Source organism: Delphinapterus leucas, chromosome 6 (genome assembly GCF_059928025.1).
Source record: "Delphinapterus leucas isolate spDelLeu-1000000601 "Yukka" chromosome 6, BTC_Dleu_Yukka2, whole genome shotgun sequence".
NCBI classification, from domain to species: Eukaryota; Metazoa; Chordata; class Mammalia; order Artiodactyla; family Monodontidae; genus Delphinapterus; species Delphinapterus leucas.
Window position 1 is genome coordinate 51,509,160 of NC_143134.1, and position 25,093 is coordinate 51,534,252.

The 25,093-nt window shown below is 37.4% G+C and overlaps 1 long non-coding RNA gene across 2 annotated transcripts in view; it reads left to right on the plus strand.

Annotated features, from left to right (window-relative positions):
- LOC149748939 (uncharacterized) overlaps positions 1-25,093 on the plus strand; it is an 801,004-nt gene that overhangs the window by 655,697 nt on the left and 120,214 nt on the right. The window contains exon 4 of one of the 2 annotated variants that reach the window (XR_016393539.1): positions 9,835-9,897. This is a non-coding gene — a long non-coding RNA (uncharacterized LOC149748939). Of the gene's footprint in view, positions 1-9,834; positions 9,975-25,093 lie in introns of both variants that reach the window. The other variant, XR_016393540.1, reaches the window with a different exon arrangement.

Sequence of the window (25,093 nt, forward strand, 5' to 3'; positions counted from 1 at the left end):
GGAAAACGCATTTGGGTTGTGCTCTGTGGAAAAATAAGCCAAAACTGTCAGAGGTTCAGTGTGATATTTTCTGGTCTTATGTACTCTGATGAGCATGGATTAAAGAGTTCAGGCTGGGCTTCCCTGGTGGTGCAGTGGTTGAGAGTCTGCCTGCCGATGCAGGGGACACGGGTTCGTGCCCCGGTTCAGGAAGATCCCACATGCCGCGGAGCGGCTGGGCCCGTGAGCCATGGCTGCTGAGCTTGCACGTCCGGAGACTGTGTGTCCGGAGCCTGTGCTCCGCAACGGGAGAGACCACAACAGTGAGAGGCCCGCGTACCGCAAAAAAAAAAAAAAAAAAAGAGTTCAGGCTGAGAAAGAAAGCAAGGCCCTTCTAAGAGACCTTCCCTTAGTCTAATAAGTGAGATTATTTCAACAGAGAGCTTATTTCCCAGAAGCTTTTATTCGCCTTCTACCTCCATAACTAAAACATCCTTTCTGAATTTGCTTTGTCTACCTTTATGTGTGGCTGAATTAAAAATGAGGAGAGAATTAATATGTATTAAAAATTGCCAGCTGAGAAATACGTTCTATACATTGTCATTAAACTGTCATAACAGTCCTGTGAGAGGTGAATTAATGATCACATTCTACCAGTGTGGGGCTGGAGTTTAGAAAAATTGTGCCATTTTCAAGGTCATACAGATAATACATGACAGGCCAAAAATTCAAATTCAAGTACACCCACTCAAGGAATCACTTCCATTTTATGTCTTCAAAATTCAACTGATTTTCTGCTCCTATTCCTACACCATGTTCTACTCAAGATTGAATATCTTGGACCTACCCCATGCCCAATACATAATGGACAATATATGCTTGCAGAATGGATGAATGAACATTCATCAAACCCTCAGAATCTTTGCAACAAAATGTGTAAACTCTTAACTTTGTTTTGCTGGGCAAATAGGAGAGTAAGAGAATAAAAGACAGTCTTGCAGAAAGGGGAAAACCCATAACTTCATTTGCAAATTCACAGTTCCTCAGATATTTTAGGGAATATACAATGTAGTTCTCAACAACCATTGTTGGCTGAGTAAATGCACTGTCTTCCCTTTAATACGAGTATTTAGAATTCAGAGATATTTTTACTAATACTCTTCTTTGAAAGAAAATTCTAGGAAATGGTCTTTCTTAAAACTTATGTTAAGGAATTACTGGCCTCCCAGAAACCTAAGCAGAACAATACTGGAAGTGGAACTGGCACTCTGACAAAAAGGAGAGCAACTGGAAAGAAACTTTACTCATCAAGAGAGAGGAGATTGGTTCAAGATGGCGGAGTAGAAGGACGTGCGCTCACTTCCTCTTGCGAGATCACCGGAATCACAACTAACTGCTGAACAATCTTCGACAAGAAGACACTGGAACTCACCAAAAAAGAAGATACCCCACATCCAAAGACAAAGGAGAAGCCACAATGAGATGGTAGGAGAGGCACAATCACAATAAAATCAAACCGCATAACTGGTGGGTGGGTGACTCACAAACTGGAGAACACTTATACCACAGAAGTTCACCGACTGGAGTAAGGGTTCTGAGCCCCACGTCAGGTTTCCCAACCTGGCGATCCAGCAACGGGAGGAGGAATTCCCACAGAATCAGACATTGAAGACTAGTGGGATTTGATTGCAGGACTTCGACAGGACTGGGGGAAACAGAGCCTCAACACTTGGAGGGCATACACAAAGTAGTGTGTGCATTGGGTCCCGGGGGAAGGAGCAGTGACCCCATAAGAGACTGAATCAGACCTACCTGCTAGTGTTGGAGGGTCTCCTGCAGAGTGGGGGGATGGCTGTGGCTCACCACGGGGACAAGGACACTGGAAGACAGAAGTTCTAGGAGTACTCCTTGGCATGAGCCTTCCCAGAGTCCACCACTAGCCCCACCAAAGAGCCAGGTAGGCTCCAATGCTGGGTTGCCTCAGCCAAACAACCAACAGGGAGGGAACCCAGCCCCACCCATCAACAGAGAAGCAGATTAAAATTTTACTGAGCTCTGCCTACCAGAGCAACAGTCAGCTCTACACATCACCAGTCCCTCCCATCAGGAAACTTGCACAAGCCTCTTAAATAGCCTCATCCACCAGAGGGCAGACAGCAGAAGCAAGAAGAACTACAGTCTGCAGCCTGTGGAACGAAAACCACATTCACAGAAAGATAGACAAAATGAAAAGGCAGAGGACTACGTACCAGATGATGGAACAAGATAAAACCCCAGAAGAACAACTAAATGAAGTGGAGATAGGCAACCATCCAGGAAAATAAATTCAGAGTAATGAGAGTGAAGATTATCCAGGACCTTGGAAAAAGAATGGAGGCAAAGATCGAGAAGATGCAAGAAATGTTTAACAAAGACCTAGAAGAATTAAAGAACAAACAAACAGAGATGAACAATACAATAACTGAAATGAAAACTACACTAGAAGGAATCAATAGCAGAGTAACTGAGGCAGAAGAACAGATAGGTTAACTGCAAGACAGAATGGTGGAATGCACTGCTGTGGAACAGAATAAAGAAAGAAGAACGAAAAGAAATGAAGATAGCCTAAGAGACTGCTGGGACAACATTAAACGTAACAACATCCTCCTTATAGGGGTCCCAGAAGGAGAAGAGAGAGAGAAAGGACCTGAGAAAATATTTGAAGAGATTATAGTCAAAAAATTCCCTAACATGGGAAAGGAAATAGCCACCCAAGTCCAGGAAGCACAGAGAGTCCCAGGCAGGATAAACCCAAGGAGAAACACCCGAGACACATAGTAGTCAAATTGGCAAAAATTAAAGACAAAGAAAAATCATTAAAAGTAGCAAGGGGAAAATGACAAATAACATACAAGGGAACGCCCATAATGTTAACAGCTGATTTCTTAGCAGAAATTCTACAAGCCAGAAGGGAGTGACATGATATATTTAAAGTGAGGAAAGGGAAGAACCTACAACCAAGATTACTGTACCCAGCAAGGATCTCATTCAGATTCGACGGATAAATCAGAAGCTTTACAGGCAAGCAAAAGCAAAGAGAATTCAGTACCACCAGACCAGCTCTACAACAAATACTAAAGGAACTTCCGTAATTGGGAAACACAAGAGAAGAAAAGGAACTACAAAAACAAACCCAAAATAATTAAGAAAACAGTAATAGGAACATACATATTGATAATCACCTTAAATGTGACTGGATTAAATGCTCCAACCAAAAGACACAGGCTCACTGAATGGATACATAAACAAGATCTGTGTATATGCTGTCTACAAGAGACCCACTTCAGACCTAGGGACACATACAGACTGAAAGTGAGGGGATGGTAAAAGATATTCCATGCAAATGGAAATCAAAAGAAAGCTGGAGTAGCAATACTCATATCAGATAAAATAGACTTTAAAATAAAGAATGTTAAAAGAGACAAGGAAGAACAGTACATAATAATCAAGGGATCAGTCCAAGAAGAAGATATAACAATTATAAATATATATGCACTCAACATAGGAGCACCCAAATACATAAGGTAAATGCTAAGAGCTATAAAGAAAATCGACAGTAACACAATAATAGTGGAGGACTTTAACACCTAACTTACACCAATGGACAGATTATCCAGATAGAAAATAAATAAGGAAACAGAAGCTTTAAATGACACAAAAGACCAGATAGATTTAATTGACATTTATAGGACATTCCATCCAAAAATAGCAGATTACACTTTCTTCTCAAATGCACATGAAACATTCTCCAATACAGATCACATCTTGGGTCACAAATGAATCCTCAGTAAATTTAAGAAAATTGAAATCATATCAAGCATCTTTTCCGACCACAATGCTATGAGATTAGAAATGAATTACAGGGGAAAAAACGTAAAAAACACAAACACATGGAGGCTAAACAATACTAAATAACCAAGACATCACCAAAGAAATCACAAAATACCTAGAGATAAATGACAATGAAAACATGACGATCCAAAACATATGGGATGCAGCCAAAGCAGTTCTAAGAGGGAAGTTTATGGCAATACAGTCCTATCTCAAGAAACCAGAAAAATCTGAAACAAACAATCTAATCTTACACCTAAATGAACTAGAGAAAGAAGAACAAACAAAACCCAAAGTTAGTAGAAGAAAGAAATCATAAAAATAAGAGCAGAAATAACTGAAATAGAAATGAAGAAAACAACAGCAAAAAAATCAATGAAATTTAAAGCTGGTTCTTTGAGAAGATAAACAAAATTGATAAACCTTTAGCCAGACTCATCAAGAAAAAGAGGGAGAGGACTCAAATCAATAAAATTAGAAGTGAAAAAGAAGTTACAATGGACACCACAGAAATACAAAGCATCATAAGAGACTACTGCAAGCAACTCTATGCCAATAAAATGGACAACCTGGAAGAAGTGGACAAATTCTTAGAAAGGTACAAACTTCTGAGACTGAACCAGGAAGAAGTGGAAAATATGAACAGACCAATCACAAGTAATGAGATTGAAACTGTAATTAAAAATCTTACAAAAAACAAAAGTCCAGGGCCAGATGGCTTCACAGGTGAATTCTATCAAACATTTAGAGAAGAGCTAAAACCCATCCTTCTCAAACTCTTCCAAAAAATTTCAGAGGAAGAAACACTCCCAAACTCAATATACGAGGCCACAATCACCATGGTACCAAAACCAGACAGAGATAGTACAAAAAATGAAAATTACAGACCAATATCACTGATGAATATAGATGCAAAAATCCTCAACAAAATACTAGCAAACAGAATCCAACAGCACATTAAAATGATTATATACCATGATCAAGTAGAATTTATCCCAGGGATGCAAGGATTCTTTAATATACGCAAATCAATCAATGTGATACATCATATTAACAAATTGAAGAATAAAAACCATATGATCATCTCAATAGATGCAGAAAAAGCTTTTGACAAAATTTAACACCATTTATGATAAAAACTCTCCAGAAAGTGGGCATAGAGGGAACTACCTCAACATAATAAAGGCCATGTACAACAAACCCACAGCAAACATCATTCTCAATGGTGAAAAACTGAAAGCATTTCCACTAACATCAGGAACAAGACAAGGATTTCCACTCTCACCACTATTATTCAACATAGTTTTGGGAGTCCTAGCCACAGCAATCAGAGAAGAAAAAGAAATAAAAGTAATGCAAATTGGAAAAGAGGCAAAACTGTCACTGTTTGCAGATGGCAAGGTACTATGCATAGGGAATCCTAAAGATGCCATCAGAAAACTACTAGAGCTAATCAGTGAAGTCGGTAAACTTGTAGGATACAAAATTAATGCACAGAAATCTCTTGCACTCCTATTCAATAACAACAAAAGATCAGAAATAGAAATTAAGGAAACAATCCCATTCACCATTTCAACAAAAAGAATAAAATACCTAGGGATAAATCTACCTAAGGAGATAAAAGACTTATACTCAGATTACTAAAGACAATGATGAAAGAAATCAAAGATGACACAAACAGATGAAGAGATATACCATATTCTTGGATTGGAAGAATCAATATTGTCAAAGTGACTATACTATGCAAAGCAATCTACAGATTCAATGCAATTCCCACCAAATTACCTGTGGCATTTTTCACAGAACTAGAACAAAAAATCTTAAAATTGGTATGGAGACACAAAAGACCCTGAATAGCCAAAGCAGTCTTGAGGGAAAAAAACGGGCCTGGAGGAATCAGATTCCCTGACTTCAGACTATACTACAAAGCTACAGTAATCAAGAAAGTATGGTACTGGCACAAAAAAAGAAATATAGATCAATGGAACAGTATAGAAAGCCCAGAGATAAACCCATGCACTTATGGTCAACTAATCTATGTCAAAGGGGGCAAGGATATACAATGTAGAAAAGACAGTCTCTTCAATAAGTGGTGCTGGGAAAACTGGACAGCTACATGTAACAGAATGAACTTAGAACACTCCCTAACACCATACACAAATATAAACTCAAAATGGATTAAAGACCTAAATGTAAGGCTGGACACTATAAAACTCTTAGAGAAAAACATAGGAAGAACACTATTTGACATAAATCACAGCAAAATATTTTTTGACCCACCTCCTAGAGTAATGGAAATAAAAACAAAAATAAACAAATGGGACCTATTAAAACTTAAAAGCTTTTGCACAGCAAAGGAAACTAAAAACAAGACGAAAACACAACCCTCAGAATCATAGAAAATATTTGCAAAGGAATCAAATTAATCTGTTGTTGTCAATTAATCAAGAGGAGTAATCTCCAAAATATATAGGTAGCTCATATAGTTCAATATTAAAAAACAACCCAATCAAAAAATGGGCAGGGGCTTCCCTGGTGGCGCAGTGGTTGGGAGTCTGCCTGCCGATGCAGGGGACACGGGTTCGTGCCCCGGTCCAGGAGGATCCCACATGCCGCGGAGCAGCTGGGCCCGTGAGCCATGGCCGCTGAGCCTGCGCGTCCGGAGCCTGTGCTCCGCAACGGGAGAGGCCACAACAGTGAGAGGCCCGTGTACCACTAAAAAAAAAATGGGCAGAAGACCTAGATAGACATATCTCCAAAGAAGACATACAGATGGCCAAGAGGCACATGAATAACTGTTCCACATCACTAATTATTAGAGAAATGCAAATGAAAAATACAATGAGGTATCAGCTCACCCCAGTTAGAATGGGCATCCTCAGAAAATCTACAAACAGCAAATGCTGGAGAGGATGTGGAGTGAAGGGAACTCTCTTGCACTGTTGGTAGGAATGTAAATTGATACAGCCACCCTGGAGAACAGTGTGGAGGTTCCTTAAAAAACTAAAAACAGAATTACCATATGACCGAGCAATCCCACTACTGGGCATATACCCAGAGAAAACCATAATTCAAAAAGACACATGCACCCCAATGTTCATTGCAGCACTATTTACAATAGCCAGGACGTGGAAGCAACCTAAATGCCCATCGACAGATGAATGGATAAAGAAGATATGGTACATTTATACAATGGGATATTACTCAGCCATAAAAAGGAACGAAATTGGGTCATTTGTAGAGATGTGGATGAATCTCTAGAGACTGTCATACAGAGTGAAGTAAGTCAGAAAGAGAAAAACAAATATCGTATATTAATGCATGTATGTGGAACCTAGAAAAATGGTATGGATAAACTGGTTTCCAAGGCAGAAATAGAAACACAGGTGTAGAGAACAAACTTATGGCCACCAAGCGGGGAAAGTGGTGGTGGGTGGTCGTGGTTGTGGAATGAATTGGGAGATTGGGATTGACATGTATACACTAATATGTATAAAAGAGATAACTAATAAGAACCTGCTGTATAAGAAAATAAATAATAAAATTCAAACAAAAAAAAGGAAATTACTGCTGGGATTATTGCAAACCAAAGTCTGGATGCAAAAACAATTTACAGTTGAACACCATGTGATAAGACAAAAAACATGTCTACTGAACAAAATTAATGAAACAATGGGCAAATGTCTGAATAAATAGTATTTTGAGATTAAATTTTAGGAGGCAGAATAAAATGGTTCCTGGGAATATTTTCATTTATGTGGACCTTCTCAGGAAAGGAAAATACCCCATTAACTCTTTCCTCCTGGCATTTACATCTCCCCTCTGTATCAGCAAGGTGAACGCTCCAAAGTCTCAGTGCTCTGATTCTTTATTTTTTTTTAATTTAATTTTATTTATTTTTTTATACAGCAGGTTCTTATTAGTTATCCATTTTATACATATTAGTGTATATATGTCAATCCCAATCTCCCAGTTCATCACACCACCACCACCCCCAAGCCACTTTCCCCCCTTGGTGTCCATACGTTTGTTCTCTACATCTGTGTCTCTATTTCTGCCCTGAAAACTGGTTCATCTGTACCATTTTTCTAGGTTCCACATATATGCGTTAATATATGATATTTGTTTTTCTCTTTCTGATTTACTTCACTCTGTATGAATCTCTAGATCCATCCATGTCTCTACAAATGACCCAATTTCGTTCCTTTTTATGTCAGAGTAATATTCCATTGTATATATGTACCATATCTTCTTTATGCATTCGTCTGTCAGTGGTCATTTAGGTTGCTTCCACGTCCTGGCTATTGTAAATAGCGCTGCAATGAACATTGGGGTGCATGTGTCTTTTTGAATTATGGTTTTCTCTGGGTATATGCCCAGTAGTGGGATTCCTGGGTCATATGGTAATTCTATTTTTAGTTTTTTTAAGGAACCTCTATACTGTCCTCCAGAATGGCTGTATCAATTTACATTCTCACCAATGGTGTAGGAGGGTTCCCTTTTCTCCACACCCTCTCCAGCATTTGTTGCTTGTAGATTTTCTGATGATGCTCATTCTAACTGGTGTGAGGTGATACCTCATTGTAGTTTTGATTTGCATCTCTCCAATAATTAGTCATGTTGAGCAGCTTTTCATGTGCTTCTTGGCCATCTGTATGTCTTCTTTGGAGAAATGTCTATTTAGGTCTCCTGCTCATTTTTTTATGGGTTGTTTGTTTTTTTAATATTGAGCTACATGAGCTGTTTATATATTTTGGAGATTACTCCTTTGTCCGTTGATTCATTTGCAAATATTTTCTCCCATTCTGAGGGTTGTCTTTTCATCTTGTTTGTAGTTTCCTTTGCTTTGCAAAAGCTTTTACGTTTCATTAGGTACCATTTGTTTATTATTTTTTTAAAATTTCCATTACTCTAGGAGGTGGATCAGAAAAGATCTTGCTGTGATTTTTGTCAAAGAGTGTTCTTCCTATCAGTGCTCTGATTCTTATCAGGGAGGAAAAGACTAGTGGCACACTGACTGTCACAAAGAGAATGTGGTTATGACATATCACAAGTTCTTCATAGTTCTGCCCTCCTCAAATTCTTCCCCATTCTCCATCTTGTCCCATAGATGATTATCATCTGCAGATATGCATGCACAGGTGGCTTCATTGCAATAGGAAGGAGGAGACCATTGCTTTCTGAATAAGCAACTCCTGCAAAAACTGCAAGGCAGAAGGGACAGTATTTTGAAGTCAGATATCCAAGGTTTACATGGAGTTATATTTGATTACATATCCCAAGTGCTACTTCATTCTCCTTAACAATGTCACATTAAATATTAATATTGAATAGCATATTAAATTCATAAAGTAAATTTTATCTTTTTTCATAATCTTTTCTCTTCGAGGGAATTTCATGACTGACTAGACCCAGTTTTCAGTCCACTTACTTCTTGTTTTGATATAGAGTAAATACTTTAACATCTCTGCACCTCAGTTTTTGTATCTGTCGTGTAGTTATAATAGTACTTTCTAATGTGTCACTATGAAGATTAAATGAAATGCTATACATGGAGCTCTTAATATAATACCTAACGTAAGGTAACTATTCAATAATTAGATATCATTATTGGTACCCTAAATGCTAGCTTCCAAAATTAGATGCCCTTCTTTCTGAGAAGTCATCAATAAATTATTTTTACTCCACATCTTAATAGGGAGCAAATAGAATTAAGGATTGCCCTGTGTACTAATGGTTCATTTGAAATGGAAAGAGCTGCACTAGACTCTCCCTGTTTCTATCTCTGTCTATCAAATGGGGGTAATATTTGCTCAAGGTTGTTCCTCTCCCTGAGGGCAATTTTGGAGAAAATAATGTTGGTGTCTTTATACTCACCAGGCCACATTTTGCTAGTGAATAGGGTCACCATACTTTAAACAAACAAACAAACAAACCAAAAAACTGAACCTGGATCCACATGTTCTTTCTAATTTTGTTTCTCAGCAGTGACTTCAAGAAACTTCCTGTTTCTCTACACAAGACACACCTGAGAAGATCTTATGTGAGGTGAGGATCACTTTTCCTCTGCTCCAGTTTCTTCATCTGGATCTCTTGGCCCAAGTGTCTTTGATTGGAGGCAAATAGTGAGTATAAGGACCCACAGTGACCTCAAGTCTAAGATTACAGGTTACTAGAATATAAGCCCTGTGTTTTGACATTGGTAGGTGCTTTCTCATCTAGTAGAAAAGGTACTGTCAGTCAAAAACCTGGGCTGGGAAATAAGGGGTGAATTATATCTAAAAAGTGTTGTGACATGAAGATTAGAAAGAGGTGCTTAATTTGGCTGTTGTGCAAAAATATTCTGTACTACTGCTGGTGACTCACAAATAGAGCCGAACTTGGTAGACTTTTACATATGTGTCTCAGTATTTCAATAGGATATTAACTGATTCTCACAAACCTCTTGTGAACCCTCATTTATTTTAAGACTCATTTGTACTTACAAAACATCCATCTGTTCTTAATTGCTATTTCAATATTCTTGCCACATTTTTTCATATAGATTTTTTTTCCCCTCATTTACCATTTGCTATTTGGAGGAAGGCATTATGATGAGAAAGAATATACTAAAAGGATGAGAAAATGGCACATTTCCTAGCATCAACTTGCTAGGCATTTAAGGGAATTTGAGAAAGATACTTGTCCTTTAAAAAAATTAAGTTTTCCTGTATAATGTATATTTAACTAGTAGAGCTATAGGAGAATTTCAGTTGCTTTCCTGCTTTATTTGTCTTTCAGGAGGCTCTTGCTTCTTTATGCCAGCCCAAATCACCTATAAATCATATACCTCCTGGTCTTGGATAGGAGCAATTGATCATGGGAGACATTGTAATATAATGGCTAAGAACTTTCAGTTCTTGATCTAGAAATTCCCAAGTTCAAATCCAGCTCCTGCCAGCTACTTTTTAATTAAGTGTCCTTGGGGAAATTATTTTGCCATAGCTTATTCTTCCTCCTCTGGAAAATAATCATAGATACTATTCCAACACACACACACACAAATTGTTATAAGAATTAATTGAGATGACTTATGTAAAAAACAGAATACTGGCAAAAATTGCCAGGAAAGTGCTCAAAAATGTTAACTTTTTAAATTATTATTGAAAAATCAACAGACCCAAGAAAGTCTGATTCTTTACTTCTGTCAGTCGTTTTCTAAACTGCTGCATTTGTTACCTAGACTTTGATGCCTCTTTTTCTTTCTCTCCTTCTCTCTCTTTCTCATGCCCACATTTGTGTGCGTGCACACACACACACACACACACACACACACACACACTTTGACTTTGTCTGCCTTTCAAGCTTGGAATCTCCTCTTACTTCATGTGATAACTCAATGTTCAATTACTGAGCAGCCCAAATTCTCTTTTAGGATAGCCATTTGCCAGAGTCTACTCAGATCATTAAAAATAGCAAAACAAACAAACAAAAAAAATCCCAAACATCCAAATATTGCCTGTCTCCATTGACAAGACAAAGAAAATATAGACGTATACCTCTTATCCATACATCCACATCCAATCTCCTTTTGTTTTAATGGTTTGGATAATTAGCTGTCATCAAACTGAAGAAACCATAGTAGCCATCTCCTCGTTAAAATAACAGAATATAGTTAGAAATGAGAATTCTTCTTCCTTCACTCTCCTTCATCAATCATGGGGGTTTAAGATATGGGTACTCTTTTGAAATTTGAAGTTAAATTTGAGCAGAACAGAATCCTAAAATCTCTTCACTTTTAACACATGTCCAATTCCTTAGCCCATAAGTTACATACTGTACTCCTTATGGTGCATTTTTACAGAGAAAAAGTAGAAGATAAATCAAGACCAAAGATTTCTTTATTCTGATTTCCAAGATAATGCTTATATGGCACTGTAGATTTAAGGAAAGCTACTAAATGAAGGGTCAGTGACTTAGATTTTATCCCCAGCCCAGATGCCAAATAACTACTGTTTGGGTTCTCACTTAGCATTTGCCTACCTCAGTATCCTCCATTGTATGATAGGGTTGCATTAATTGAGGGATTTGTCTATCCATTTTGTCTATCCAATGAGCCATGATACTTGGTAAGAAATACTTATATATTTATGATTCATACTTGGTACCATTTATAAAATAGTCTACAGCTAATGTCTTGATATCTGTCTGTCTGTCTTTCTATCTAGATAGGTAGATTTGGATATAGATAGATGATAGATAGATAGATAGGTTAGATAGATAGATAGATAGACAGACAGATATATTCCATCTGATTTGGCAAGTCTAAGTGGAAATAATGTGACAGTTAACTTCCTTTTAGGTTTTTGTACAAAGCAGTGGTGGCACACCCAATCCCATATGTCTTATCACCACTGAGTAAATTTTCCTCAAAGAATTTTAAGCCTGTCTTTGATTTGTGGTCAGAATTTTAAAATATATATATATATTTCCTTAATTTTCTTTTGAATCCATTTCCAGCTCCCTGTACAGAAGAAAAGAACAAAGAAATTAATTTTAAAAGTCCTCATCAAAATTCTAGTAACTACAGTCTCGCACAGCAGGAGATATTTTAATTCACATTATGGTTATTATTTATTGATCTTTCATTATTAATTAACATTTCTCAATAGATTAAAATAATGAACTTTCTATAAAACATCAAAGAATGACTAAATAATATAATGATATGTGTATATTAAATAATTCTGCAGGCACTAAACCATGGACATTTATTTTCAGAATACCTAGAATAGCTTTTCAAATGATCCTAAGCTCTCCTGCATAAAGATAAAAGGAACTTTCATTTAAAAAAATAATATATTGTTCCTTTTTTTATTAGAGTGCAAATGGAAAAAAAAATACAAAGTCAAACAAATAAAACCTCTTTCTGGGCTTTGTTTAAGGCTGAAACATTGGAAATAACATTTATTCTGATCATTGCATGGAACAGAGAAAGGTAGGGGTTTCAAAAGTCTTAGATGGGTTTAGTGATCAGAGGGATAGATGTACGTCCTGCATTTATATAACCCAAAGTGTATAAACCACCCATAAAAATATACCCATCATTCATTGAAATTGAAAGTGCCTATACATAAAATGGTTGCCTAAAGGGAAAACAACCACCAAAGGATGGGGAAGGGGGCAGGGGGGAAGGGAATGAAAAAGGGAAAAAGAAAGAACAACTAACACTATTATTACTCAAACCATGTAGGACTTGGAAGGAGCAAAAGAAGCAGCTAAATCAAACACTTAGCTGGAAAGGAGAAACAGAAAGCAAACAGAAAAGAATCCAATTACTTTATGTTTGTTTTTGTAAATGGTTTTTCTGTAAGAGGAGAGAGAAAACTATTTTGACTTGTTTTCCTCTGTGCTGTACTGCTGAGAGCAGTCGGTACCTTATGAGTAAGTCCAAGAGACTGCTGATACTCCTGTTAATGCTAATTAACCTCCTGCTACAAATATCAACAAACCCGCATCTGAGCTTTGTCTGCGCGTCATTCTACTCTCCTCGTTTTAATTTGCATTGCGATAGTCACCATTAGTTGCCACTTATTAGGTGGAATCAGATCAGCAGTTGAGAAAAAAGATGATAGCCAGGGTCACACTGTCTGTTATTTTCCAGACAGAAAAGAAACAAAGGCTTACACTGGCTTCAAGAAGTCAAAACATAGTTTCTATAAGGAAAGACAACTGGGAAATTCATGTTTGGGGCGTGGGGGCTGAGATTTTTCCTGAGAATACTTGGATTTAACGGTTAGACTCCTATCTGAAAACAGCAATATCGATGACATTAGAAATTCACACATCTGGGTTATTTCAAACGCAATGCATGTACTTTTGAGAAGTATGGTGAGGGCTCTCTCAAACTCCAGTAATTTTGCATAAATTCTTTTGAATTCTTTGCTCAATTCAGATAAATCTGATTGTGCAGGCTAAAGGGAAAAGAAGTCTTCAGTTTTTCCTTCCCTTAACTGCTCTCCAAGGTTGGAGCAAAGTCAGCACTGAGTCCTCCACTACAACAGTCGCTTAAAGCCATACATGGGGGGAAATGATCCTGACATTTAAACGCTGCTACCTGGCCTGGGTTTCCTCTCAATGCTTCCCCTGCTGTGCCCCTTCTATTCCTTTTAAATTTTCAGTCTTCTCAGGACAGATAGATTTCAGCCAAGAAGCCAAGGAAAACCATCCCATCCCATCTAGGAACAGGCTTTCTACCGGAGAACTTTCTTCACAGCTCTTTATCTGAATACATATTTGTCTACCCTAAATGTCTAATAACATTTTGCATCAGTACCCTACCTGTGATGTCCTTTCAGTTGGTTGAGATATACGTATAGAACTTGAAGCCTCGTTCCAGGTTAACTCTGTGACATACACCGTGTTATTCTCTGGCAAATTCTCAATAGACATTCCAGTGTTCCCCCTTTCTATACACCTTCCAGATGATCTAATTCCTGATCATATGCATGTGCTGTTATCATTCACAACATAATATTTTAGTGTGGTTGACGGTAATTAAGAAATTCTTGGTTAAATTGTATTGCTTAAGGCACACAATATAGATGACATTACTCCCATGAAAAGCTTGCCTTGCTCTCTGAGTGACAGCTCACTACAGCTGATATGACCTAGAAGTATAGCAGCATTAATGGCATTGGTTTCCCAAGGTAAAAGGTGTTTTTTTTCCATTAAATCATCTATTATTTCTGTGACTTTGGAAATCTTAGAGCCCAGTTTCATTATCTGAAAAATGGGCATGGTAGTGTCTGCTCTGCCCAGCATGTGGGCTGGATATGAGAACTCAGTACTGTGAAGTACATAACGTAACTTATTAAATTCTAAAGATCACAAAAGGCACTCAGATCACTGTTATTTGTAATCCTGTAAAGGAATCACAGACTCAGTCCAGAGTGGATCAAGCACCTTTGGAGTAGAGTAGAAAAAAAGTAGAAACTTCTTTCCACCAGTCTTTGTCAAAGCTCTACCTGCTCGATCTATCTTTAATGTACTCTTTTGAAAAGTTTTCTGAATCTTTAAAATGGATCCATGGTCTTCCTGCACTGAACGCCCAGTGGATAGTCTCCCTCTTTGTTACGGCCTTCCTTATCAGCGCCCTTCTCCTACCCATCTGACTAGATTGTAAAACTTTTGAGGGCAGATACTCCCTCTTCCCAATTCCTGTATCCCCACATCTAGAACCATGCAGGGCACATAATGACACTCATTGAAACTTTGTTTATCTAAAGTGTACTGATTCAAGGGAAGTCTAATAAAACATTATTATTAGACATGTATCATTTCATTTTATTTATTTTTTCATTGGGGTATAGTTACTTTACAATGTGTGTTAGTTTCTGCTGTACAACGAAGCGAATCAGCCATATGTATACCTATATCCCTCCCTCTTGGACCTTCCTCCCCACCTACCACATCCTACCCATCTAGGTCACTACAGAGCACCGAGCTGAGCTCCCTGCACTGTACAGGAGGTTCCCACTAGCTATGTGTTTTACACATGGTAGTATATATATGTCAAACCTAATCTCCCAATTCATCCCACTCCCCTCTCCTCACTGTGTCCACATGTCCATTCTATACATCTGCATCTCTATTCCTGCAATGCAAATAGGTTCATCTGTACAATTTTTCTAGATTCCACATATATGTGTTAATATACAATATTTGTTTTCCTCTCTCTGACTTACTTCACTCTGTATGACAGACTAGCTCCATCCATGTCTCCACAAATGACCCAATTTCGTTCCTTTTTATGGCGGAGTAATATTCCATTGTATACATGTACCACATCTTCTTTATCCATTCATCTGTCGATTGACATTTAGGTTGCTTCCATGACCTGGCTATTGTAAATAGTGCTGCAGTGAACATTGGGGTGCATGTGTCTTTTTGAATTATGGTTTTCTCAGGATATATGTCCAGTAGTGAGACTGCTGGGTGATATGATACTCCTATTTTTAGCTTTTTAAGGAACCTCCATACTGTTCTCCATAGTGGCTGTATCAATTTACATTCCCACCAACAGTGTAAGAGTGTTCCCTTTTCTCCATACCCTCTCCAGAATTTGTTTGTCGGTTTTTTGATGATGGCCATTCTGACTAGTGTGAGGTGATACCTCATTGTAGTTTTGATTTGCATTTCTCTAATAATTAGTGATGTTGAGCATCTTTTTATGTGCCTCTTGATGATCTGTATGTCTTCTTTGGAGAAATGTCTATTTAGATCTTCTGCCCATTTTTTGATTGGGTTTTGCGGGGTTTTTTTGATATTGAGCTGCATGAGCTGTTTGTCTATTTTGGAGATTAATCCTTTGTCAGTTGCTTCATTTGCAAATATTTCCTCCCATTCTGAGGGTTGTCTTTTTGTCTCATTTATGGTTTTCTTTGCTGTGCAAAGCTTTTAAGTTTCATTAGGTCCCATTTTTATTTTCATTACTCTAGGAGGTGGGTGAAAAAAGATCTTGCTGTGATTTATGTCAAAGAGTGTTCTTCCTATGTTTTCCTCTAAGAGTTTATAGCATCTGGGCTTACATTTATGTCTTGAATCCATTTTGAGTTTGTTTTTGTGTATGGTGTTAGGGAGTGTTCTAATTTCATTCTTTTACATGTACCTGTCCAGTTTTCCCAGCACCACTTATTGAAGAGGCTGTCTCCTCCATTTTATATTCTTGCCTCCTTTGTCATAGATTAGGTGACCATAGGTGTGTGAGTTTATCTCTGAGATTTCTATCCTGTTCATTTCTGGTTTTGTGCCAGTACCATACTGTCTTAATTACTGTAGCTTTCTAGTATAGTTTGAAGTCAGGGAGCCTGATTCCTCCAGCTCCGTTTTTCTTTCTCAAGATTGTTTTGGCTATTCGGGGTCTTTTGTGTTTCCATGTAAACTGTAAAAATTTTTAGTGCTAGTTCTGTGAAAAATGCCATTGGTAATTTGGTAGGGATTTCATTCAATATGTAGCTTGCTTTGGGTAGTATAGTCATTTTCACAATGTTGATTCTTCCAATCCAAGAACATGGTATATCTCTCCATCTGTCTGTGTCATTTTTTATTTCTTTCATCAGTGTCCTACAGTTGTCTGAGTACAGGCCTTTAACCTCCTTAGGTAGGTTTATTCCTAGGTATTTTATACTTTTTGTTGCAGTTCAGCACCACCAAACCAGCTTTACAACAAATGCTGAATGAACTTCTCTAGGCAGGAAACACAAGAGAAGGAAAAGACCTACAAAAACAAACCCAAAACAATAAAGAAAATGGTAATAGGAACATATATATCAATAATTACCTTAAATGTAAATGGATTAAATGTTCCAACCAAAAGACACAGTCTGGCTGAATGGATACAAAAACAAGACCCATATGTATGCTGTCTATAAGAGACCCACTTCAGACCTAGAAATACACACAGACTGAAAGTGAAGGGATGCAAAAAGATATACCATGCAAATGGAAATCACAAGAAAGCTGGAGTAGCAATACTCACATCAGACAAAGTAGACTTTAAATAAAGACTGTCAGACTTCCCTGGTGGTGCAGTGGTTAAGAATCTACCTGCCAATGCAGGGGACACGGGTTCGATCCATGGTTTGGGATGATCCCACATGCCATGGAGCAACTAAGCCCGTGAGCCACAAGTGCTGAGCCCGTGTGTCACAACTGCTGAAGCCCATGCACCTAGAGCCCATGCTCTGCAACAAGAGAAGCCACTGCAATGAGGAGCCTGTGCACCGCATTGAAGAGTAGCCCCTCCTTGCCACAACTAGAGAAAGCCTGTGCACAGCAACAGACCCAATGCAGCCAAAAATAAATCAATAAATAAACTCTAAAAAAAATAAAATAAAATAATGATTGTCAGAAGAGACAAGGAAGGACCCTACATAATGATCAACAGCTCACTCCAAGAAAAATAACAGTTGTAAATATATATGCACCCAACATAGGAGCACCTCGGTACATAAGGCAAATGCTAACAGCCATAAAAGGGGAAATTGACATTAACACAGTAATAGCGGGGTCTTTAACAACCCATTTACACCAATGGACAGATCATCCAGACAAAAAATAAATAAGGAAACACAATCTTTAAATGACACAGTAGACCAGATAGACTTACTTGATATTTATAGGACATTCCATCCGAAAGCAGCAGAATACACGTTCTTCTCAAGTGCACATGGGACATTCTCCTGGATAGATCACACCTTGGGTCTTTATAGCAATTCAATCCCACCTCAAGAAACAAGGAAAATATCAAATAAACAGCCTAACTTTACACCTAAAGCACCTAGAGAAAGTAGCACAAACAAAACCCAAAGTTAGTAGAAGGAAAGAAATCATAAAAATAAGAGCAGAAATAAATGAAATAGAAACGAAGAAAACAATAGCAAAAAATCAGTGAAACTAAAAGCTGGTTCTTTGAGAAGGTAAACAAAATTGATAAACCTATAGCCAGACTCATCAAGAAAAAAAAGGGAGAGGATTCAAATCAATAAAATTAGAAATGAAAAAGGAGAAATTACAATTGACACCACAGAAATACAAAGGATCATAAGAGACTACTACAGCAACTATATGGCAATAAAATGGACAACCTGGAAGAAATGGACAAATTCTTAGAAAGGTACAAATTTCCAAGAGTGAACCAGGAAGAAATAGAAAATATGAACAGACCAATCACAAGTAGTGAAATTGAAACTACAATTAAAAAATCTTCCAACAAACAAAAGTTCAGGACCAGATGGCTTCACAGGCAAACTCTATCAAATATTTAGAGAAGAGCTAACACTCATCCTTCTCAAATGCTTCCAAAAATTTGCAGAGGAAGGAACACTCCCAAGCTCATTCTACGAAGCCACCATCACCTGGATAACAAAACAAGACAAAAATATCACACAAAAAAGAAAATTATAGACCAATATCACTGATGAATATAGATGCAAAAATCCTCAACAAAATACTAGCAAACAGAATCCAACAACACATTATAAAGATCATACACCATAATCAAGTGGGATTTATCCCAGGAATGCAAGGATTCTTCAATATACACAAATCAATGTGATACACCATATTAACAAATTGAAAGATAAAAACCGTATGATAATCTCAATAGATGCAGAAAAAGCTTTTGACAAAATTCGACACCAATTTCTGATAAAAACTCTCCAGAAAGTGGGCACAGAGGGAACCAACCTCAATGTAATAAAGACCATACACAACAAACCCACAGCAAACATCATTCTCAATGGTGGAAAACTGAAAGCATTTCCTCTAAGATCAGGAACAAGACAAGGATGTCCACTCTCGCCACGCTTAGTCAACATAGTATGGAAGTCCTAACCATGGCAGTCAGAGAAGAAAAAGAAATAAAAGGAATACAAATTGGAAAAGAAGAAGTACAACCATCACTGTTTGCAGATGACGTGATACTATACATAGAAAATCCTAAAGATGCCACCAGAAAACTACTAGAGCTAATCAATGAATATGGTAAAATAGCACGATACAAAATTAATGCACAGAAATCTCTTACATTCCTATACACTAAAATGAAAGATCAGAAAGAGAGGTATCATTTTAAAAAGGTTAGTATTGATAATGATGTAACGATGAGCTTAGAAAACAGTAGTTTGGTAGTTGAAATATTAATATGAATTCAAGGTCCAAAGTGAATTACTATTATGAATTCACTCATTGGTTCAAGAAATATTCACTAAGCCCTTTTTATGTGAAAGGGTTGTTTTAAATTCTATTATAAAATAAAATTCTATAAATACCTTTAAAACTAAGGAAGTGTATCATATTCTGTTTCACAAAATGGAAAGGAAGTATGGATTTTAGTAGTAGTTACGTTTTGGGAGTTTCCTGGTGTCTTTATCTCCTGGATATTTGCACAAAAAGTACTTTTGGAGCAGACATGAAATCACATAAGATAGCTGGACTGATCAGTATCTGCAAAAGAGCTATAGGCAATGTTTTCACACATATGTAGACTATGAAGCTATACTTTTACAGAATATAGCAATTGTCTGGTGGTGTTCTTGTGTCTGATAAAGCTATAACTTATTCAGAAGGAACTTAGGGTAGCAAAGAAATATATGGTTCTTCAGAAAGAAAGAGAATCAAGTCCAAAGGGATTTTATGCAACATTGGACGTATTATTGCTTTCCTTTAAGTAGGTATTTCTAATTACCTATTCCAAAGAAATAAAACAGTAACTTGAGCAACAAAGTGGGAAAATTTTTTCCCATTTCAAAATTCTTTATCATTTTCATGCAGATGCACCATCATTAAAACAATATGCTTTTTCTTTTATTTTTTTCAGGCTCACATATGAGTTAAGCATTAAATGTAGTCAGAATCTGATTTCTTTTCAGCCCAGTGTCCACAAAAAATAGAATGTGTCATAAATAGATACGATTCTATTCTAAGGTTTTAGTGGTCATGGGGAACAGAAAGAAGCCTGGAGAGTTACTTTTTCCTCCGATGGTTCTGCTTTCCAAGAGTCCCTGTGGTCTGATGCTAATTATTTGGGGGTTGTTTGTATTCGTGGGCCTATCAATGGCAGATCTTTACAGGGAGTAGATTTGCAGCAATTAAGGACTAGATTTTTGAAAGCTCACTCATTCTCTGTTTGTACTTCCACCCTCTCCTCACTGGGGAGAAGATCAAAGGGTGTAATTATGGACTCCAGCTCTAACACCAGCCAGTACTCTGCCTTGGAGTCAGTCCCTCCCCATAGCTGAACTTCAGTTTCCTTATCTGTGAAATCAAGATAGCCACACCTACTCTCATACTTTGGTATGAGGACCAAATGCAATAGTAAATGTGAAAGAGGAACTCATAGTTCAGCACTTAAGTAGGCACTTAAGTGATGATAATGCCCTTCCTTTTTTTTTATCTCTACCTTTCAACCAGTTTTCAGAGAATGAAGATAAGATTCTGTTGAAAGGTAGGACCAAGACAGTGGAAGCCAGTGCAAATCTACTCTGAGGTACTAGTGTAAGCATGTAGCACTCTGCTCCAGCAACTGGGCAGATCCTGCATTAAAAATATTCTCTTTGGAGTCATATTAAAAGACTCAACATGAACCACTAAGGTGATCAGTCCCCACTATACTACTTTAAACATTTTTGTAGCATCAGAACAATATTTGTCAAGGAGAGGAATAATGGAGTCCTTGTTGTTGTCATAGAAGTTAAAGAGCTACCTTTTTTTTTTTTGGAAAATATCTTTAAAATTTGAAGTGAGACTTAAGTGTATGGGAAGCAGAGAACAGAAGATGGACTAGAATATAAAAGTTCCATGCAGGCAAAGGCTGCTGTTCCTCAAGGAGACCAGGTCTGCTTCGCGGGCCTATGATTTCCATGGTGTCGAGCTGCTGTAGACTTATTAGCAAGCAGTTACCTTTTTCTCTAACACTTCCCTATCTGACCTCAGTTTTCAGGAACAGACAAACAAAAGGGTGGCAAGGGAAAGAGCCCTAACTTTCTGTAGTTTGGAGGGAATCTTCACTAGCATATAATCCAACATCCCAGTTTATCTCTGAAATCCTTCTACAACTATAGAGCAAGGTAGCTCTCAATCTTATGCTTGGGTATTCACTGTTTCCTAACTTGGTAGCTCTGGATATTTCAAGGCACTTCTTCATGTTCAAAAACTTTTCTTATTATGGCTTCCACCTTTTCCCCTCAAGTTTACTCTTGGGAGGATTAAACAATTGTCTAATTATTCTTTTCAAAAATGTCTTTTAAATACTAAGTTTAAACACGTTTCCATTTGTTTTGCAAGCTAAGCATCTGTACCTTCCTCAAGCATTCTCATGTCGTATGGCATCCTTCACCAAACTGTTTGCATATCCCCAACAATACGTCCTTGCTATTCACACTATCTTTTGAGTGCAGTTATTGATAAACATTAAAAACTGTGGTAAGACCAGAACTGAGTAGTGTGGCACTAGCCTTTCCTTCATCGTAGGAACTGCCCTATTTTCTCCACGATATCTATGCTCAGATTATCTTTATTGATGGTTGCAGTAAACTGGTGATTACATGGGCCTGATTTGTTTTTGTTTTGTGGTACGCGGGCCTCTCACTGTTGTGGCCTCTCCCGTTGCGGAGCACAGGCTCAGCGGCCATGGCTCACGGGCGCAGCCGCTCCTCGGCATGTGGGATCTTCCCGGACCGGGGCACGAACCCGTGTCCCCTGCATCGACAGGTGGACTCTCAACCGCTGCACCACCAGGGAAGCCCTGGTTTGTTGATCTAATGTCTCTAAACCATTCCCGTGGATGCTGTTGCTTGTCCACATCTCCAATATATGGACTTCTATACTTGTCTTGAGGAACTAAGGAAAGTACAAAATCTTAGGATTTTTTTTTTCCCCTGGTTTAATGTTATCTTTTAATATTCAGTCCTTTCCTGCAGTCTATCAACATATTTTTGGTTCAGGAATTCAAAGCATTTACCCTCTCCACCTCATCTGTAAGTCTGATCATTGTGTTTTGCATATGTAAACACAAGTCATTAGTAAATATGCTTAACTTTTGAGATTGAAATGAGTTTTATGGCCTAACAACACATTTCCCTCCAGGTTAGCGTAGATCCTTTAATCCTGAGACCAGGTACAAATCTACCTGATTAAGTATTCAGCACATACTTCTCCATCTCAAAAAGAGATGAAAAATATTTCCATGACATATCTCATCAAATGCTATATTGAATTCTAAGTCGACTACACTACCACATTCTCTGAATTACTAGATTAGTAACCCTGTTAAAAAGAAACTTTGAAAAGCAATTGAAATGTAGTGCTTATGAGCTTAGGCTCAGAAGTCAAAACACCTAGATTTAAATCCTGACTGTCAATTTCTTGCTATGAGAGCTTATGGAATGTCCATAAACTCTCTGTGCCTTGGTGTCCTCATTTGATAAAAAGGAATATTTGCACTAACCTCAAATAGTTGTAAGGTTTAGATGTGTGTGTGTGTGTGTGTTTGTGTGTGTGTATGAAAAGTGCCTAGCACACTTAATAACAAATATAACTTAATGACGATTTTAATACATTGACATTAGTAGAGATGTATAAAGACATTCCATAACTCAGAACTTGCAGCCCAGTTATAAATTTTGTTTGATGCATGAAAATATAAGAAATAAGGGAAGGAAGAGATTCTTAACAAGGAAAAAATACACGCAGAGTGGATCTGTCCCCTGGAGCAGTTCTACTAAGTGGGAGAAGTCAGGTGCTTAAACAGTCTAGAAGTTTCTACATCATGGCAGAAGTCACAGTCTAAGATGTAGAAGCAGCATGTTTCTACATGTGAACTGATTATTGTAACTGTGGATCTAGTGCAAGAAATTGATCATGGGAATCACAGATCTCAGCCAGCAAATACTGCTCATGTGGGTGGTCTCTATATAGATAGTGAGTTCCCAGTCATCAAGATGCCATTCAGGTAGAGAGATTCAGTCCTTCAGAAAAGGAAATGACAGCCAAGGTCAGCCTATGGATGACCAAAAATTCGAACTATTTCTTAGGCTAATAGGCATCATTGGCCTCTGGCCTTCATATGGATTGACTCTCCAAAGGAATTCTAGTATGTGAAGTATAAATAACTGCTAACATCCACACTGAACATTATCCAGAAGACTCTGATTTATGAAATACGTTCCTATTACAGACAGAAACTTCTGTGAGAACATCAGTCCTTACTCACTGTTATAGTCTTATAACTCAGTGTTTGAAGGGAACTACTCAAGTACCACTCAAGTAAGGGAGCAGTAATATATAAGTAATATTTATCTGTTTTTTATTGTAATAAATAGAATTTCAATTTTTTTCTTTAAATTATGGATGATTTTCTGCCCACTCTCAATATTTTACTTTTAATTGTACATAGCTCTTACTTTACTTATTTGAGAATCAATGGAAAAAGTTATCCCAAGTCCTATATCATTGCTATATTTATTCTCTTAAGACACATTTATAGATAGATCAAGATACTCTAACATTTTTTTCTGATTATGCCATCAAATGCATTTCAAATTTTATGACAAGATCTAGATTGAGTTTTTGCAGTTGAAAATATGAATACCTTAATGTTTATTTACTTGAGGATATTATTACATATCATTGCCTATGACCTAAACTCAAATGAATTCCTCTTGATTTTAATTTTGTATATCAAGAAACACCAATCATTGCTGATATATATATGAAAAAACGAATCACCTCTATTAATTTCTGTTTATGGTTAGAAGCCAAAAGGTAAAGTACCTAATATTAAATGGAACTATTTATTTTTTTCCCTCTATTAAAGCACAAGTGTTGTAAAATTCAAAAATAAAATAATTCACACTGTTCTGGGAACAGCTTACTCTTTTTAAGTTAGATAACATAAATTTGTAATGGGAAAACTTTGGACTGGAAATTTCAATTCCCCTTAATCAACTTTCAACAACCTACATCAGGTACAATAAACTGATAGCATGCACAATAGTCTCCACTTATCCATGGTTTTGCTTTCGTAAGTTTCAGTTATCATGGCCAGCCATGGTCCAAAACTATTAAATGGAAAATTCCAGAAAGAAACAATTCATAAGTTTTAAATTGCAGATCATCTTGAGTAGCAGTGATGCAGTCTTGCGCTGTCGGGCACAGGAACCATCCCTTTGTCCAATTCATCCTGCCCATTAGTCACTTAGTAGTCTCTAGGTTATCAGATCCACCATCACAGTATCACAGGGCTTGTGTTCAAGTAGGCCTTATCTTCCTTAATAATGGTGCCAAAGCACAAGAGTAGTGATGCTGGCAATTCGGTTTGCCAAAGGGAAGCCGTAAAGTGCTTCCTTTAAAGTGAAAAGGTGAAAGATATTGATTTAATAAGGAAAGAGAAAGATCATATGCTAAGGTTGCTAAGACGTACGATAATAAATCTTCTGTCAAAGACATTGTGAAGAAGGAAAAAGAACTTTTTGCCAGGTTTGTTTTTGCACCTCAAACCGCAAAAGTTATGGCCACTGTGTGTGATTAAGTGCTTAGTTAAGACGGAAAAGGCATTAAATTTGTACAATGAAGTATCTTAAGAGAGTGAAAGACTACATTCACATAACTCTTATTACAGTATATTGTTTTAACTGTTCTATTTTATTATTGTTGTTAATCTCTTACTGTGCCTAATTTATAAATTAAACTTTACCATAAGTAT